The sequence below is a fragment of the Sturnira hondurensis genome, unplaced genomic scaffold, assembly GCF_014824575.4.
Source record: "Sturnira hondurensis isolate 20B ecotype Veracruz unplaced genomic scaffold, ASM1482457v3 Scaffold0002039, whole genome shotgun sequence".
NCBI lineage: Eukaryota > Metazoa > Chordata > Mammalia > Chiroptera > Phyllostomidae > Sturnira > Sturnira hondurensis.
In genome coordinates, this window is record NW_028074670.1 from 2,490,439 (window position 1) to 2,507,877 (window position 17,439).

Sequence of the window (17,439 nt, forward strand, 5' to 3'; positions counted from 1 at the left end):
TTCTGAACCCTAGACCTGGTAGATTGTGTCCCTCCATTTTGTTTTTTGTTTTTTTTCTGGAATTCTTTTTAAAGATTTTATTTCTTTATTTTTAGAGAGAGGGGAAGGGAGGGAGAAAGACAGGGAGAGAAACAGCAGTGTGTGGTTGCTTCTTTCTCACCCTATACTGGGGACCTGCCCCTGCCCCTTGTGCCCTGACTGGGAATCGAACCAGCAACTCTTTGCTTCCCAGTCTGGCACTCAATCCACTGAGCCACACCAGCTGGGCTGTTTTTTTTCTGGCTATTTTTATTTTGTCCTGCAATTTCATCTGGAGCATGTTTTAAAAATGTTTGTTTAGTGCTTTATGTCCATTGTTACCCTGTGAAAACTTTGAGAAACAAGTATATAAGAGCTGGCATTTTAATTTCCAATTTAAAGATGAGTAAACCACAGCAATGGTGCCTATGTTGGTGAGACCAGGGCCACCTAGCTCATTAGTGCCAGGGTCCTGAAGGACACACTCTAACTGGAAAATTTCAGCAGATTTCAGTAAAGAGGGGGCAAGGTGAGAAGAAACTACAAGGAACAGTATGGGGCTGTGTAGACCTACCTGGGCCTGCAAGGGAGAGGAAGGCACAATTGCCAGAACCTAGGGAGAGAGACCTGCAATAGTAGGATACAGTGGCTCACAGAGACCTAGGACATCAGGGGAACGAACACTCAACCTGTCTATCCTGCTGAGAGATCCTCACTGGCCTCAATAAAACCAGGTTGCCTGTTAAGTTCAATATAGATCACTCTCCTGGGCCACAGAGCTGGTTAGACAAGAGTAAGGAGTGGCTCTGGGGTAGGTTAAGCACACTAAAGATATCCAGCACAGATGTGACCCATGATGACACCTCAGACTTCCTGGCTTCTGTTCCTTCCCATGCTCTGTCCAGAACACTGCGGCTTACACAGAAGATCCCTCCGGAGATCACTGTGAGGTCCACCACATTCCTCAGCATTGAACTTCAGACTAGTATCCTAAAAACTTTACTGTGAGTATCAGCTTCTACATGAGGACGGACTAACAAACCATGGACCTGCAAATCAGGCTGAGTCAGGCAGCTGGCATTTAGGCCTAGCCAAGATGGTGGGCTGGCAGGTTGAGAAAGCTCACTCTGAAGTCATTACTGGCTCTTGGCCATCACATGTTGTCAGAAATGTTGTAGAGTCGTTAATACTGCCCCACTGGTCATTAGCCATAAGGATGACAAAATTTCAAGAAGAGTTTCTACTATCTTTTGCATCTGGCAATTAAAATGCCTTGAAAGAAATATCTTGTTCCATCTCACATCATTATAATGATACCATTTGCACTTGACTATTCTGGCTTTATTTTTCTATAAATTCCCTGGCATGAAACTTTAGGTTTTATGAAAAGGAATCACCTCAGACTGTTGGAATGTTCTGCCTTGGATGAGTTCTTTACTTACCTTTATTCTTGGTTCCATGAGGGCGAAAGTCATAAAAGAGTTTAATGACAGTTAAACCAGGAACTATGAGAGCAGTTAATGAGAAATGCAAAAGCCAATATTCTCATAGAACACAAACTCACCCAGAGGTCATGGAGAAAGAATTCTCAGTTCCTGTCCCAGCAGAATTCTTTCCAGAGAAATGAAGTTATGGTCATATGCAGCTCTTGTGGTCTGAATGGTCATGTTTCTAAAAGAAGAATCATTGCTAGCATCTACAGTGACTTTGATACAAGTTTAATAAAACCAAGTCATTTCCCCCACCCCTCACCCAAATAAAGTCCTACGTACTGTGCATTTTCCCCCAGGGTGGAGGGAAGTTTTTCCCAGCTCCACTCTTAAGCAGGTTCCCTGATACCATTGGTACTGACCGAAGAGGCACAGAGCTAAACCAGTGGATGCTCATGGCAATGGCTCTGGCACATTAAACTCCTTGCTGGTTCTGCCTCAGGGCTTTTGTACTTGCTGATCACTCTGTCTGGACCACTCACCCCAGATTTCTGCATGGGGTGAGTACGTACCAGCAGTGGAATTGCTGCATCTGATGATCATTCCATGTTTAGTATTTTGAGGAACTGCCTTTCTGTTTTCTCCAGTGGCTGCACAATTTCATAATCTCTCCAGCCTGTGTAACCTGCTTTTACTCATACATTTTGTGAGATATCTGTTCCCATTTTTACTTGAATGTAAGCTCCATGAAGGCAGAGATTTGCTTCTCAAGTGCCTGGAACTTTGCTTAGCATGTGGTGGATGGTGATCAATAAGTATCTGATAAATCAGCTCAACTGGTATGGTGCCTCTGTCTTCATTCTTATTGTGGTGAAAACCTTCAAGGCTTTGACGACCAGCTTAATAACGACAGAGCCTTTCTTGGCCCACCTTGATGTGCCTCTTGCTATCCTCCCTCCTTTCTGCTTTGTGTTTATCCATGAACTTGCCCCATCTCTCCCTCTGAATTTTCAGCTCCTATAATGTTAGGGAATATCATTTGTTTATTGTTGGTCTTTTATCATTTTTCTGGCCCAAGGGGTATGTGCTCAATGCACGCTTACCAGAGGGACACTCTAAATATCCAGGCTAACCAGTGATAGTGTAATGGCTGGGCTTGAACACTCCAGAGCTCTCTAGGACTTCCTCCCACCCCACGCCCAAAATCCCTGGTTACATGGCCTTGGCACATGCCCACTCTCTGAATTTAGTTCTCCTGTGTCTGATGAGGGGATTGGACCAAATGATCTCCCAAGTTCCTCTTAGATGTTAGGTGTACGGTGGGGCCATCTCTTTTATAGGAAAAAACAGTGGGGTCCTTACCTTTGAGAGCCAATATCTGATATGGACAAAATGAACATGTAGAAAAGATTAAGGACTCGAAGAAAGCCAGTGTCTAGAACAGTTCTTGCCTAGGTGGACAGGTATACTCCCTCCTACTGGGGTACGAAGTGCCGAGAAACTCAGGGAGTTTCCCATTCTTGTTGAGAGAAAAAAATATCCTTATGCTCATGTGATTTCACTGGGTTATTTTAAACTATTTCTTTTTCTGTCCCATTCCCATATTTGCAAGTAAAAAGTGGGCTTGAGATACTTTTCCCTTTTGCTCAGTTATTTGTGTGTAAACAAAGTCTCTAAAGGACCATCAATCCTGCCCACCCCACTCCCCTCTCTTACTTCCTAGGAAAGACTTAATGAGTTTGCACCCAAGACTGGGATGTTTCCAGGACACTTAAAGCTCTCCATGTATTTTTCAAAATCTTTTCAAATCCATAAACAAGTAAGGACAAAAAGCAGGGGGCTCTGTAGTAAATCTGACTGAGAGTAACCTCACAGGGTGATCAGATCATGAATTCCTAACCAGGCGGGTCATGGTGGGTAGTGAGCTCCAGGACTGTAAAAAGGTTTATCCTTGCCCTAAGCAAGCCCTGTCCACTGCTCTTGTGCATCTCGGTTAACACGCCTTTGAAAAGCCAGAATAATCCTCTTTTTTCATACCCTTTGGAGTTGTAAACTATCCTGTAATTCAATCATGCAGATTTCCCTGTCTTGCTTTCTCCTATTCTCATGTAATCTTCCTTAATTCCCTCTTTAATTCCAGATGTATAAAGGGCACTTCAAAATTGTCATTCTCCAGAACATTTGAGACCTTGCTTTCTCATGCCGTTAGTTTGGCTCAAATAAACTCTTATAAACATTCTCTACAGGTTTTCATGATCTTACATTGACAAAATGAATTAGCAACGTTCACAGATTAGTGCAACACATCACTCTAACAGAGCCCTATTCTCACCGATTGCCTTGCAGTTTTACCCAGATGAATACATTGTTTACATTGTGGTGATCGGACCATATTCCAAACTGGCGTTCTACATTTTTCTCTTTGTATCTCTAAAAAAATACACATTTCCCCAAATGTATTCTTCTTAAATATCACAGTTTGGTGAATCCAGGTCAAATCTATCACTGATTGATTGCCCAGTGAATGGGTACTGGGCTGTATAAGATACAGGAAAGTGAAAGTGGTCCCTGCTCTCAGGGAGTTTACAGTCTCACAGAGAGATGAGACACAGGCGCACAAAACAGCCTCAGACAGCCGGTCGTTACATGGAAAGATGGGTGGTATGGGCAGTAACACACCTGTGGTGAGTGGGCATTCTAGGCAGTGGGGAGTTTGTCAAGAGCTGGGATCTGAGGAAGGCTGCCTCCCCCTGAAGATGAGACGTTGATTAGCTGCAACGAGCAGCTTTGAAGAGGCAGGTGAAAGGGAAGGGAAAGGAGAGATGATTCAGATAGGGAAGGCAGATCACGGTGCTGAACACAGAAGACATAGTTTAGGTTGGGGTCCCCTGAGAAAGTTAGCCCCACACATACAGAAGGTAAGTTTGTCAGGGAATGGTAAGATGAAGAAGAACTTTGAAATTCCCTGAAAGCTAGACGGAAGTACAAAGTTGATGTGTCTGGTATGAAGGAGGGGTATGTGGCGGAATCAGTGCAGAGTCTCATGGGTCTGGCTGGTGTAGTTCATGAGATGAAGAGGGTTTATCCATCTATGTGTGGCTAATGGGTCAGGGGCGATTTCACACGTGAAGAGCAGGAGGTCACGGGGAAGTCGGCCCTAGGCCTTGGGAAGGAATGGCACACCAGGACTCACAACAAACACACAGGTCAAGTCCAGACCTCGTCCCTCTGGTTCATTGCCCTAGAACAGTGCCTGGTGCAGAGGGAGTCCTGAGAAGTATTTGTTGAATGAGAGCTAGATCAAGTCTAATTTTGCAAAAATTCTGTACGAAGTTCAGCAAATCTTTATTTCTTCTCAGGCCTCAGTATTACCTCCCTATGTTGGAGTTGTTTTTTCAAGTGCATCTCATGGTCATTTAGGGCCTGGTCCAGCCAGGAGGTCATGTGAGTCTCAAGAGCTAATAATCCTGAGCCTCACTGAGGATTAACTCTGGGGGTGGATGACTTGAGATCCCAGCTAGTCATCTGGCAACCGCTTCTTGCCTCCCATCCCTAGCTGGCTGTGTCTGAGCCACTCTAGGGTGGTAAAAGGATATTGCCTGAAATCATTAATAATTACTGCTGGAAGGCAGCTTACACAGCAGCACATATGCCCTTGTCATTAGACAGATGAACTGAGTCAGGCCTGAAGGGAGATTCCAACCACATGGCTCCCTGGTGTCAGCTCAGAGTCCAGCCTCATTTATGCAAGAATTTACTGAATATTACTGAGTGTGTGCTATGGGTCAGGCACTGTTGTCGGTGCTGGAGATGCAGCAGTGAGCAAACAGACAAAACCTCCGAGGCGGGAGAACAGTAGCCAACGAGCTACGATGGATGGTGAGAGGTGCCAAGGAAAAAGCAGGGGGAGAGAATAAAGGATGTAGAGAGGGGGGTCAAGGAAGGCCTCAGTGAGAACATGACTTTAGAACAAAGCACCAAACAGGAAGTTGGAGGGAGTATGAGGCTTCTAGGCACCGAGTGACTCATGGTCCCAGCAACAGGAGTGGGCCTGGCATATTCCAGAAACAGAGTGGTGTGACAGAAGAGTAAGAGGAAATGGGGCCTGAGGGATAAAGGGACCAACTGAAGGGTCTCTCGGGCTGTAGTGAAGTCTTTGCTTTTGGTTCTTCCCACTCGCTGCCTGTAGCCTAATTCATGACCCTGCCTTTTCCTGTTGACTTTCAAGGGCGCTGGGACTTCTGTGGGCAGAGGAGAGAATGAGGCCATCACCAGGGCTCTCCAAAGCACACAGCAGTGGCGTGGGCAGCTGCCTGGGCCACCTGTGCTAAGCTGACAGGACAGAGTGGCCTACGATTTCAGGGTAAGGAGAAAAAGCACAGAGGCAAAGCCAAATCAGTTAGTATGTACATTCTGCAAAGTATCAGAGGAGAGCAAGTATCATAGCTGAAGCCAGTACAAAGGGCAGGGTCAGAATTCAGCAGTGTTCCTGCCTTGGCTGAGTGAGAAGTAGAACCAGTTATATTTATGTAGAAGAGCCTGGCAGACAGTGATGCCCTAATGGCAATCTATTTTATTAATTCAGGCTTGTAATGTTTAGTGTTCCATGCTTCCTGCCAGTGCTTCATGCTCACCTGCCAGACTTCTTCTCTGACTAGTTTGCCAGGGACGAGTGTGAATGCCAGGCCCCTGAGTGGGCAGCTGAGGCAATTGGTTGATTATCACTACCATAGTTTTAGAACAAGCTTCTGCCTTCCAGGACCCCCACCCTCCAGAAGAAGCTGTTCGGCACCTTGGGGTAGAGCCAGGGGGGCAGATGTACTTCCCAGGGCATCACAGCTTCTCTTGGTGATGGGGCCTCTCTTCTCCGTGGGTGGCCTGAGAATGGTCTGAATAGAGCCAGAATCCAGGGCTACAACACTCAGAGTTTGTTCAAGTTGGACTTGAACAACGGTTCTGGCAGTGATCCTCATCTATGTGCCCCTCTCACTCCCCAAGGGGGCCCAGTTCGGAAGTTAAAGCCAACTCAATTTCACAATCACTTATTTTCTAGCTGCCAGGCACTATCTGTTGCAGGGGATACTAAGATTGAAGAATCATGAACCTTCTCTTCAGGGATTTTGAATCTATTATATATGTGGTGGTGGTGGTAGGTGAGTGTGTGTGTGTATACATTAATCCACACATGCTTCTGAGGGGGGCAGCCTGAGATATGAATAGGAAGAATCCTGAACTAGAGTGAGGTGGCCTCATCCCAAGTCACTGTGGGCCTTTGGGTCTTCTTGGAGTCTTGACTTCCATTGCAGTACAGCAGCAATAGTGGAGCTTGCTTGATCTGCATTAGAGGGCTCATTGGGAGGATCAGATGGGGCAATGTCATGAATGGTAGAGCACTCAACACACAGACAGCACTGTACACTCATGAATGTTCACACTGTGTATGTGATAGAAATGAAGTTATTACCATGAGCCAAGAAGAACACACTACAATCCAAGAAGGGGCACCAATGGGAGCAGAACCCCCTCGAAAAGATGCAAGATGTCATTTCAAATGCACCCCTACACTTGGGTGTACTGGCTGATGCAGGGCTATGCGCTGCCCAGACGCCTGAAGTCCCAGCCCTCCAGAGTCCTCTTAGCTCTCCAAAAGAGCAAGAATGGCCCTCCCAACTCTCAGGAAACTGCCTCTCCCCAGGTCAAGGTCACCATTATTGTCAGCTATAGACATTATTGAGCATGTACTAAGAGTGAGGCAGTGGGGCCACAGGAGAGCTAACATTTGTGAAGTATCCGGTATTATGTACACAACATCATGCAGACATCTTACAGTCACTACTTCACTTTATTGTTGAGTGTAACTCTGAAAGATAGGAATGGTCATCTTCATTTTACAGAATAATAATAATATTTATTAAATGCTTACAAAGCATTTAACACATATTAATGCATTGAATTCTCACAGTAGCCTTGTGAGGCTAGTACCATTATTTATCCCTACTTTTTGGAGGAGAAAGCTGAAGCAAACGGAGGTTAAATTTCCCAAGATTACTAGTATGTAGTTGTGGCCAACTAACTGCTTTTGCTCTAATTAATTCCTTGACTTTCCTAACCTTTGTGCTACATCATAGAGGAGGACTACATTTCCCAGGCTCCCTTACCCTCTGGCTTCCAGGTAGATTCAACCAATGGGAAGCACCAGTGAAAGCTTAGAGAAGTGGAGTATTTCTCCTCATCTTTCTCTCTCTCTTTTTCTCTTCTTCTCTCCTTCATGGGGTGTCTCTGGCAACAGCTATGTCTCCTACATGGCTCCAGTAACTGTTCTGCAGGCCTCCCTCCGTGGTCCCAGCTCCCATCAGGCTGCCTGAGTGAAGTTCTAAGTCCCACCACATGACTCCTACTCTATAATATTACCTCGTCCTCCTCCCGTTGCATCCCCCTTATAATAAATAGCTTCCTGTTCTTGCATTAGGCTTCTTAGTCCTTTTGTCTCATGACACTACTTCCCTGTGTTGGATCCCCTCTGCTTGAAAGACAGAGAAGACTCCATTTTCCTGAGTGGACCTCGCTGATATCCAGATGATTGTAGAGTTCCAAGTTTTGATCTTTTCAGATGAGAAAATACACTCAGTTTTACTTTGGGTTGTTAAAACTAATGAAGTACAAAAAAGGTTAAGAAAAATTGGGAAAATAAAGAAAAATGAGGCCTCGCTGGTGTGGCTTAGTGGATTGAGCACTGGACTGTGAACCAAAAGGTCACCAGTGTGATTCCTGGTCAGGGCACATGTCACCAAGGTTGCGGGCCTGGTCCCCAGTTGGGGGTATATGAGAGGCAACTGATCAATGTATGTCTCACACCTCAATGCTTCTCCCTGTCTCTTTCTTCCCCTCTCTCTGAAAATGAAAATAAATACAATCTTTTTTAAAAAGAAAAATGAGAAAATATCCTTTTTAGATATCAAAACAGACTTTGAAGCTTTAATGATAAAAACAGTGTGAAATAGACACAGAATCAATAGGACAAATCAGTGGAACCGAATACAATCTAGAAATAGCCAAAGAATAGAAGAATACTTTACCTGTTAAAGGGGACATTTCAAATAAATAGGGAAATGCTACTAGAGGGATTACTTGATCCACCAATTTGGGAAAAGATTCTAAAATAAATTCCAGATAGATTGAGGAGTTAAACCATATTGAAAGTACCAAAATCAAATACGTAACTTCTTTCCCCCCCTAAATCTTGGGATTAGGAAAGCTCTTTCCAAGCAAGACTGAGAATACAAAAACCATAAAAGGACAAGGCTGACAGGTTTATAATTTATGTAACAATTTTAAATTTCAGTGTGCAAAAGAACTCAAAGCTCTGCATAATCTCTTGCTTAACTGGTTTTGTTTGTGATCTCCACAGTGCTCTGAAAGTAGGGAGGGATGCTGGGACTGGGTTTCTTGTGTGCTTTTCTTGTTCCTTGAATACAGAAACTGTACATTTCTAGGCGTTCACTCAGCTCAAGTCACAAGAAACCAACTCACAAAGGTGGAGATATACTGCCTTCTTCCTCATGGGTGGTTTTCATTGTGTCCTTAAGGTGAAAAAATGAGAAAAGCTCAAACTGACGGTGTTTGGAAAGTGGAGATGAAGAGGACAGGAATTCTGTACACTTTTCAAGGAAATCTACCCACTTGGTCTACTTCTTTGCTCACAACTGCCTGGGAGAGAGCAAGGAGGATGGAACAGAGGAGATTCCCAATAACTGGAAGGTGGGCATCCTGAGCAGTGTGGGAGGGGAGACGTCACCCAGAGCCCAGAGCGGGACCACTGGCAGACCCTTAGTTCTTTATCAGTGTATGTTAAAAGCCTGTGTGAGGCTTTTCCTCTTACGGAAAACTTTAAGCATAGAATGTCTTTACTTATATTCCTCTAATGGTACAGACTGGGTCCCCATTTAAATAATTTTGTTTCTCATTTGAGTGTCTTTTTTTACATTAATTTTTTCCTGAGTTGTAGTTTTTCTTTATATTATTTAAATGTAAAAAGTAAAATATGTTCAAATATTAGAGGTTTCTAGCCCAATTGCTAACTGGATATTTTACCAGTTGAGTTGGCAGCAACTCAAAACAACTGTACTTTTTTGTCCAAAGGTACTTTGTCTGAAGATTTTTACCCTTGTGAACTTATTTAATGAAACCATTCAAATAAATAAGCATTGTTTTTTGTGTGTGTGGGGGGGATTGGGGAAAAATGTAGTAGATTTATCCAAAGAATATCTACCAAAAAACTATAGTACATATACACAATGGAATTCTATGCAGCAGAAAGAAAGAAGGAGCTCCTACCTTTTGCAACATCATGGATGGAACTGGAAAGCATTATGCTGAGTGAAATAAGCCAGGTGTTGAAGGACAAATACCATATGATATCACCTTTAACAGGAAGCTAAACAATAAAACAAACAAGCACGCAAAATATAACCAAAGACACTGAAATAGAGAACAGGCTGACAGTGACCAGAGGGGATAGGGGAGGGAATTTCAGGGGAAATAGGGGAGGGATTTAGAGGAACATATATAAAGGATACATGGACAACAACTGAGAAGGGTGGAAATGGGAAAGAGGGGGGAAGCATGGGGGTGGGATGGGATGGGAGTAATAGACAGAAAACTGTACTTGAAAAATAATTAAATAAAAAATTTGGAAAAAAATAAATTGCTAAAAACTAAAAAAAAAGAATATCTACAATGCTTTTACAAAAGAAAGAGAGAGGGAAAGAAAAAGGAAGGAAGGAAGGGAGGAAGGAAGGGAGGAAGGGAACCAGTTCTAGGACATATGTGTAATATGGTCTTTTCTTTGTAAAAAATAAAAAGAAACACATCCCTGACATATGTGTGTGTTAAAAGGATGCCTAACTAGCAGTCTCTAGTAGTTACCCACTGGGGAGTAGGAGTAAAGAGACTTTTTAAATTTTATATATTTCTATATCCCTTTTTCTTTAAGAAGCATATGCTACTATGTAATTTTTAAAAAGATTTTATTTATTTTTAGAGTGTGGGGAAGGGAGGGAGAAAGAGAGGGAGAGAAACATCCACATGAGAGAGACACATCAGCTGGTTGCCTCTCGTTAGGCACTCTGACCCCACCACAACCAGGGACTAAACCCAAAACCCAGGCATGTGCCCTGACCAGGAATCGAACTGGTGACCCTTCACCTTGCAGGTGATGCCCAACCGAGCCACACCAGTTAGGGTCCCACTACGTAATTTTTATTCTAATGAGAAAATTTAAGCAAAGCTAGCAAGGCACAGAGAATCCAAAGTGCCTCATGACTCTGAGCTCATCTGGTCGTGGAGAGGAGGGGAGTCTGGTGGTGGCAATGACTGCTGAGCGATGGGGAGTACGAGGAGAAAGAATAAAGGCCTCAAGGCAGCACGGAATGGCCGGCAGGACTGGAGTCCTGGAGATGAGTGGAAGGCTGAGCAGGAAACAGGTGTGGAAGGGCAAGGGACTGAAACTTGCTCCTGAGGGGATGGGAAGTTGTTGCTTTGAGGAGAATGATCCAGACAGCAGTTCCCAAAGTGTGGTTCAGACAACCCCAGTCCTGAAGACCCGTCCAGGGGGTTTGTGAGGTCAAAACTATTTTCATAACAATACTAAGATATTATTTGCCTTCTTTACCCTCATGATATCCTGAGTATGCTGTGGAGTTTTCCAGAGGCTACTTGACATGTGTGATGACACCGTCAATGTTTGAACATTGTTTTTGTTTTCTTTTTAAGAGAAGTTAGCCTTTACTCAAATAGAGCTGGCTGAGCTAGTTGCTTTTTGGTGATTAATCAAAGAGACTAAGTCCAAATCCTCGTCTGGCTCCTCCAACTCTTCTTTGCTTCAGCCTCGGCTGGGGCTGGGGCAGGGGCAGCAGCAGGAGCAGCAGTAGTGGCAGCAGCCACTGGGGCAGATGGATCAGCCAAGAACGCCTTGACCTTTCAGCAAGCAGAAAGGTGTGATTTGTCTCCACAGACAAAGCCAGGACCTGCTTGTAACCTCTGATGATAGAAAGGGGTCCTGAGGCAACACTTGGTAACATATGTCTTCAGACATATGTTGACAACATTGCAGTCACCCTCCAGGAAGCAGGAATGCAGAGTCTCCTCTGTGATGTCAAGCATTTCTGGGTTGTAGATGCTGCCACTGTCAAATGCCTGAAGGACGGTCAGCCCCAAGGGAAGGGGAGCGATATTCAGCATGCTCAGCAGTATGGTTTCACTGGCTCCCACTTTGTCTCCAGCACTAATCAGCTGCACATCACTCATCGCTCAGGATTTCAGTGGTGCCCTGGAGATTTTAGTGGTGATGCCTAAAGCTTGGGAGGAGGAGGTTTTCTCGGGCCCCAGATCGTGTTCTGGGGTGGCACAGTGACTTTACATGAGGCAGGGGCACCACACGGGCAGCAGCTGGCACTTTATTGGCTAGCAGCATTGTGGGATCAACAGGCATGGCCCTTCCCTGTCCCATGACTGAGGGCTAGTCAGACAGCCCCTGGCCAGAAGGAATGTGTATTGTTTTGGGAATGGATTATAACGTCCTCCTTATATCCTTTTGGGAGCAACTTCTGGTCTTGTGACTGCTTCTTGACCTTTTCTTTACACTGAGGTAACATAGTGTAAAGAGTCACGCACAGGACACGTGCCTTGTTTGTCTGGGACCCTCTATAAGGAGTGTAGACTAGAGGAGGTGTGGTCTCTCTCCCACCGCCTCGCTGCCGTCAGTGTGCTCCCCGGTAATGTGAGTAATAAATGGCATGTCCACATCTGCTAGTCCTCCGGGTGGTTTTTTTTTCAGAATATCACAAACACTTAAGCTGCTCCCCAGTTTGAGTTTGGAGCTCCTATGCTACAAGCATATCCCTCATCTCAGTGGGGTCCTCCTTGGTGAACACAAAGCCCACCTTCCCCAAGATATGAGGGAAGAGCTTCTCCAGAGCTGGGGTGCCATCACGCTGTTCTTTTCAGCAGCACCACAGCCTTCCCAGGAGGGTCATGCAAGGCTGCCACATCTGCTTGGAGCCCACATTGTCTGCCCCCACAGTAGAGCGCTTCGGATAGTCTTCTAGAAGTTTGGATCATAAGGAAGCAGTTGGACTGTCAGGTCAACCTGGTTCCCTGGGCATCATGGCGGTGCAACAGGGATTGCAATGCGGGGTTTAAAGATCATGTCACTCTCATGAGGATGCCTGGCTAGAGGAGGGCCTGTAATGGTTTTTCTAATGAGTTAATAAATATTTTTGAAATTTCTCATGCTTGATTTTTTGCCCGTCCTCCTTGCACAGGGGCCATGCTAATCTCTGTATCGTTCCAATTTTAGTACATGTGCTGACGAATCGAGCATTCTCATGCTTCATTTTTAATGTAGTAATATTGGTAGATATAATCCACATAAACAAAACTTTGGGGTTCTTAATAATTTTCAGAGTATAAAGTGATCCTGACCCCCAAAACTTTGAGAACCGCTCATCTGGAGAGAATAGTAACAGTAGGAGTGAAGCAGAAAGGGGCAGTGGTAGGCAGCTATGGAGATTTCCAAGCCAAGTGACTAAAGTGACACCTGTCTTCTTTTTGCTACTTATAGTAAAATGCAAGAGGAGAGGGGTAAATTGAGGGAAGGACTGTTAAACAAAAAGGAGCTAGCACTTGGTGCTTTTACAAATGCTCAGCCTGTCCAGAGGCAGAAGATGCTAAAAGAAAGAAATGGCTCCTGAGAAAAGTTGAAATCCAAGGTGCAATTCAAACAGCAACCTAAAGATAGGGCAGCAAATGGTATGACTGTGAGTCTTTTGTTAAGACCTCAGAAATAGACATGTCAGTACCTCACAGTAGCATAAAGGGACACAAAGCACCTTTTAAAGGATGCGTGTTTTATAGGTCCTCTCAGTCAAACAATAGGACCTCCAAGAAACTTAAGGGCATTGTTTGCTGTCTCAGCAGGGGGCCAAGGAGAAGGGCTTATGTCACAGAGATTTGTGGGTGTAACTTTTGTCCAATGGAGTGAACCCCAAGGAGAACCACACGAGACCCACTAAGTTTTTGTGAGAACGATATCAGCAAAAACAGTGCCAAGTTGGACTGAAAGGGACAGAGACAGTACAAACTAAAGAAAGGCCGTTGGACATCCCAAATTCTAATGCCAGGAAAAAGGCTGAGAAATCTACTCATCTACAAACATGTGTGCTACCATTCATAAAAAAGAAAGGCCCGGCTGGCAAAACCTAGAACCATGGACAATTATTCCAAGTTCTTGAAACCTAATTAAGTAACTTCCGACATTTGCCTGGCTGGATTTTGGAACTGCTGTGAACCTTTGTGGGACTCCTTTATGGCTCCCACTTTCTTCATTTTGGAAAGGAATGTCTACAGCATTTGTCCTACACCTGTTCCTCTAGTGTGTACGGTGTGTGTCACGGGTAGGCAGATACTATATTCATTTTCACAGGTCCACAGATTGACAGGAAGTGCTCTCAAAGAACTGTACCAAGGGCCTGATCAACACTGGCCTTAATTTAAATAACGAAATTCTGGATATTGAGTGATTGCTGTAATGGGGTGTGGTTTTTGAGGACCTCGTGAGGGAGTGAGTGCATTCTGCATGTGAGAGGGCATGTGAATCATTGGGTCCAGAGGGAAAACTGTGGTCAGCAGCTTCTAGGATGGCTCCCAAAGAGCCTGCCTTCTGGTTCTCATGCTCCTGTGGTCGCTCTTTCACAGTGAATCTCGAGACTTGATTGTACTGAATAGTATATTGAGATGTCACTGTGAGATTATAAATGTGTTTTTTATTGTGGTACAATATACATAGGTAAAATTTACCATTTAACTGTTTTCAGGTGTACAGTACACTGGTATTAAGCACCTGTGCCCACATTGTGCAGTCCTCAGGACATCCATCTCCAGACCTCTTCCATCTTTTCAAACTGAAGCTCTATACATTAATCACTAGCTCCCTGTTCTCCCCTCTGGCAACCACTGCCGAGGGGAAGGACTTTCAAGGACCATACTACAGGCTTGGTCCACACCCGGTCCTGATTTAAATAACAAAACTCTGGACATGGAACTAACGCAGCAGTGGGACGCAGCTTTCGAGGGCCTTGTGAAGTTGCCCAGCCCCAACAACCACCGCTTACTTTCCCTCCCTGTGAATCTAGCTACTCTAGGGATTTCATACATGTGGAATCATATAACATTTGTCCTTTCGTGACTGGCTTATTTCACTTAGCTGAATGTCTTCAAAGCTCATTCATACTATAACACGTGTCAAAATTTCCTTCCTTTTTCAGCCTGAATGATATTCCGCTGTGGTCGTGTACCACATCTTGTCTATCCATCCGCCCACTGCTGGACACTGGGGTAGCTCCACTGTCGGGCTATTATGAATAATGCTGCTGTGATCGTGGGTGTCCGAGTAACTCTTGATTAAGTCTCTGCTTTCAATTCTTTTGGGTGCATACCCAAAAATATTTGTTGTTTTAAGCCACTAAATCTGGGGTAATTTGTTACATAGCAATAGATGACTAATAGAGGAGTAGATTTGAGAGCTATCACAAACAGAAACTTCTGTTTCCCCCATTCTATCATGAAAATTTCCTATGTACAGAGAAGTTGGAAGAACTTTACAGTGAACATCCATATACCATGGCATAGATTAAACTATTAGTAGTTTGCTATATTTACTTTTAAATTAGGTTAAGTAAAACACAATTTCTGTTTTCATAAAGTAAAAATTATATAATCTTGGCAAGTATCATATGGTTCAACCTTACATCTTTCTATATTTTTTCTGCACCACTTGAAAACATACTGCAAACTTTATGATATTCACCTCTAAATACTTAAGCATCTCCTAAAGATCAAGATATTCTTCTGTATACATAAACATTGTCATCACATCTATGAAAATTAATCTAATATCAGCTAAGAAAATTCCATAAAATCTAATATACATATTCAAAATCAGATTTCTCTGCAGTCCCTGCAATGTTTTCTGTAGCTTACTTTCTAAACAAGGAAATATGGTTCATACCTTGCATGTGGTTATTATGCCCCTTCGGTCTCACACACATTACTTGTAGTAGGGTTCTCAGCCCTGTGTCCATGGTCTGCAGGGGATCTCTGAGAGCCCTGATCACTGATATACAATTGTGTGTTTGCATGTGTGTGCACATGCATGCGTATGTTGGTGAATAGATGTGCTTTTTGAGGGGAAGAGAATGCAAAGCGTTCGTTAGATTCTCTGATGAGACACCAAAGATGGAGAACGAGTGATGTAAAAGTAGTAGCTGATTGACTTAAAGAGAGAGAAAAGCAAGCAAAACAACATGACTGAGCAACAGTCCACCGGGAGGCTGGCTTTGGGGGAACTAGCATGGCTTTAGATGTGTGATATACTCTCTTTGTCTCTAATTTGGGAATAATAACATTGGTGTGTCCACCGTGGTGGGGTGGTACATGGGAAAATTGTTTGCAGCTCAGAGATGGCTCAGAGACCATCAAAATCTATGTCAATGTTCGTTTCTAAAATTATAGAGAATTCAAGTTTCTAAGACCTTTGCACTCTGACCTCTACCCTTGCTTCAGTGAAGAGAGAAAGTTTGAAGTCATATGCTGGTGGTTTTCATTTCTCCTTCTAGTCACACTCTGGGTGATGGAACCTGGACAGAAGGCAAGGTCTGGGCTCATCTCCTGGTTGATGCAATACCTGCACTTCACACAGGGTTGCTCTTGCATTGTCTGGCTGAGGGCCTGCCTGGCAGCTTGGTGAGACTCCTGCCTAGAAAGGGACTGGAATGGGAATAGCCCAAGACTTGTTACTTATTCCCAATGGAGCCTTTTCCCAGGGAATCAAGTTCCCTCTGTTCCCATAGGTGCTTGTACAAATTACATCAATATCCTTCCCAGGGAAAATGGTTATCTTATTTTTCTTTGCTTCTTCCAGAGGCCCCAAAATACTGAGTATTTAGAAGGGAATTTGTGCCCAGGCCTGGCTGGTTGTGATGAAGGGTCTAGAATCAGGATCCAGCCTTCTTTAGCCAACTATTTCAAATAAGTAAGGTAAGAATGATGAATGTCCTGTGGCCATGACACTGGAGTCCTCCCCTGATAAGGATTGTAATTGAGGAAAAAAGCTGTAAAACCACAGTGATCTCTATTTTGATGAAAACATCTTCTTTATTGATAATAAGCTTAGGAAGATTTAGGTGGGTAAATTCCTAATAACACTTCCTCCAAGTTCTATGCCAGCTTTTGTTCTCAAATGCCAGGTGTGGATTTCCCAGGGTAGTATGTTTATGAGATGTGGCAAGTTGAAACATAACCATTTTCCTGTTGCTCACCTCTGAATTCTGACTCGTGTTTTCAAAATGGTTAAGATTTTTTTAAAGGTGTTAATGAATCTTTCAGTAGCTTTCTGTTTAATAGCTATGAACTTAACCAAGCTGTGGGATCCTTATAAAACCTTAAGCTCTCTGGGAGTCAGTGAGAAGATGACGTCCAACAGATACGGGTTTGGATTAGCTGGTGACCTAATAGTTGAAGCTACTTAACATCTCCAATGTAAGCTACTTAATATCTCCAAGCCTCGGTGTCCTCACTTGTAGAAGGGGGACTCAAAAATCCATTCAACAAATGCATTCTGAATGTGTACCACATCCGGGCACTGTCTGAGGCATGAGGAAACTAGGGTAAACAAGAAAGAGAGCTCCTTGCTCTCTTGAATGTATCACAAGCCACGGGTACTGAACAAAAGATCACATAATTAGGTAGTTAATTCCAATTGTGCTCCTAGCATCTACCTTAGCAGATGTTGTGAGTATTAAAAGAGTCAGGCAAACTAAAAACTGATGACATAATAATATTTCTTAGTTTTGCTAACAGTCCTGATTGCTATAAATATGTATGAGGTATTAGTCCTCCCTAATTGTTTGCATATACAGTTGACTCTTGAACAAGG

General features: G+C 43.8%; 1 long non-coding RNA gene, 1 other non-coding gene and 1 pseudogene across 2 annotated transcripts in view; 1 reads left to right on the top strand and 2 right to left on the bottom strand.

Moving 5' to 3' along the window:
• The window catches only part of LOC118982343 (uncharacterized), a 45,763-nt gene extending 36,649 nt beyond the window's left edge, over window positions 1–9,114 (top strand). The window contains exon 4 of the long non-coding RNA XR_005065517.1: window positions 9,035–9,114. This is a non-coding gene — a long non-coding RNA (uncharacterized LOC118982343). The remainder of the gene's footprint in view (window positions 1–9,034) is intronic.
• A 1,556-nt stretch (window positions 9,115–10,670) lies between these two features.
• On the bottom strand, window positions 10,671–14,398 carry LOC118982612 (60S acidic ribosomal protein P0-like; annotated as a pseudogene).
• On the bottom strand, window positions 12,726–12,828 carry LOC118982758 (U6 spliceosomal RNA). The gene has a single exon (XR_005065598.1). It is a non-coding gene; the product is annotated as a U6 spliceosomal RNA (small nuclear RNA).
• Window positions 14,399–17,439: the final 3,041 nt, after the last annotated feature.